Source organism: Bison bison, unplaced genomic scaffold (genome assembly GCF_000754665.1).
Source record: "Bison bison bison isolate TAMUID 2011002044 unplaced genomic scaffold, Bison_UMD1.0 scf7180017863815, whole genome shotgun sequence".
In the NCBI taxonomy this organism is placed as follows: domain Eukaryota; kingdom Metazoa; phylum Chordata; class Mammalia; order Artiodactyla; family Bovidae; genus Bison; species Bison bison.
The window spans coordinates 272,638-274,780 of record NW_011494387.1 but is presented as its reverse complement, the minus strand read 5'-3'; positions in this window follow the sequence as shown (position 1 = coordinate 274,780).

The following is a 2,143-nucleotide window of genomic DNA, read 5'->3' as shown; positions in this document are numbered from 1 at the left end:
CTGTGCGTCTCCCCCTCGGGCTGCGCGTGGCTTTCCTCCCTCGCCAAAGCATTTTCCATCCACCCTTTGTCCTCCCTTCCCCCTCCCCGCCTCATCCCTCTGCGAGCTCTTCCCGGCAACTTTGGCCGCAGCCTCAGGCACCCCTGTTTGATCAAGCAGCCCTGTTTATATTGTTTGGCCGCTGGGGTGCAGACCCCCCCTCCCCCGCCACCAAGCCCGCCCCGGGAGCCTGCTGCGCGGCTCATCTCTGGGACCGTACCGTACCGAGGATGCCAGGCCTTCAGGGGGGCTCGCGGCCTCCGAGCAGATGCGAGCATCCATTGTGAGCAGGTGTCCCCCTCCCTTTTTCCCTTTTCCTTTTTTTCCCCCCTAAGAGGCACGGGATTCGCACCTGGCTCCGCCAGCCTCCGCCTCTGCCGTCAGCGCCGCTTGCTCAGCAACCCCTCCTCCCACCCCTCCCCGCGCCTCCCACTGTCCAGCCGCGGCTCACTCGGGGGGCCGTCAGCACCCCGGCGCGCTTCTGCCCCCGTCATTGGCTCCCCTTGCTTCTCCCGGTCATCTGAGATGGGGAGAGAAGTGACCCCGACGCACCCTGCCCCCGCTCCCCCGAGAGGGGCTCTCTGTGCAGCCTCCCCTGGGCGGGATGGGGAAGCAGGGAAGACAGGCGGGGTGAGGCTGGGGGTCCTTGCCCCCTCCCCGGGCCCCGGGAAAGTGGAGCGGGGGGGGCGCCAGGTGGAGCTTGCCGCCGGGAACTCACTGGCGGGCAAAGTTGAAGGCAGACGTGTCCAGCGGAGGCTGGCCGGTGTTCTGCTGGTGAGGACCCCAATGTCACCCTGAACTCAGCCCAGGGTGCTCTTCCTGAGTCCCACCAGGGGCCGAGGGCCTGAAACGGCCGATGCCCTCTGCCGGGAGGCTTTGCAGAGAGCCAACCTGGCGGCCCCAGGCAATGCTGGAACAGCTGGGGTGCTGGTGGTCCCCGCGGAGGGCAGGACGGAGCCTGCGCACCCCGGCTCCTCTGCCTACTGTTGCCAGGGCACCCGGCTGGCATCCCCGAAACAGACCGGCGCTAAGCCACACAGAGCCGGCCAGCAGGCTCCACCGAGGAGAGGGCCGAGGCTCCCTGGCTTATCAGGGCCGGCAGAGGACACCTCCCGCCTTATCCCTGCCTCCAGCACCCGCGGCCACTGTGGGGCTGAAGCCTGCGAATCCTCCTCAAGATTCTTAATCAGAACCAGGCAATTCTTTTTATCTCGCGTCACCCAGAGTCCCTGCCCCTGGGAGAAGGGGGAAAGAAACATCCTGTACCTTGTGCCCCCAAACCACGGGGCTGTGACGCTGCCCATCATGAGACACCGCGCCCGCGCCGCAAACACGGCCCGGGACCGCCGGCCTCTCTGACACCGGCCCTACTTGCCATTGGCCCCCAGCGGTCAGACGCGCCCAAAGGGAAGATCATTTCTCTCCTATGCTGGGTGCTTCACTGAGAGCCAAGGCAACAGTCCTAGAGGGCAGTAGAGAGAGACAGACGAGCTCAGAAGCTGAGAAGACAAGCCCAGTGATGCTCCCGGGCCAGAATGAGCGAACCCAAGCGCAGGGCCGGGCAGCAGCCCCGTCCGAGGCCTTCGGTCCCAGCAGAGACGTCCATCAGGCTCTGGGCCCCCGCCCCCCGATAGGACTGGAGTGTGCCTGTCTGCCTACCTGCCCGCGCTCCTTCCCTTTCTCATCACGCTCCTCGCACCCACACAAATCGTGTGCTGGGGCCAATTACCTTGCAAACCGAGGTCACGGGAAGGAAGGACCGGCACGCACCCCCAACTTTTTCAAGGCTTTGAGCCCCAGAGACACAGAGCCTACCAGCGCACGTGGGACGCATCCTCACAAAAGGATGGAAAAGCGAGGGAGGAAGGAGCATTTGCCAGTGACGCGGCTCCCATGGCAGCGGGCCGCTCCCAGTGGAAAATGGTGGAGGCTGGCTCTGGCCCCAGGAGGGCGAGACACCGCCTCCCGGGCTGAGACCCCCCCCCCATCCGCTGCGGGGCCGGCCCGAGCAGACGGTCAGTCCGGGTGGCAGATGCAGTGTGAACGCGCGCGCGGAGCGGGGCTGCTGCGGATGGGTAAAGCAGGAGTGGAAGTGATCGCAGGC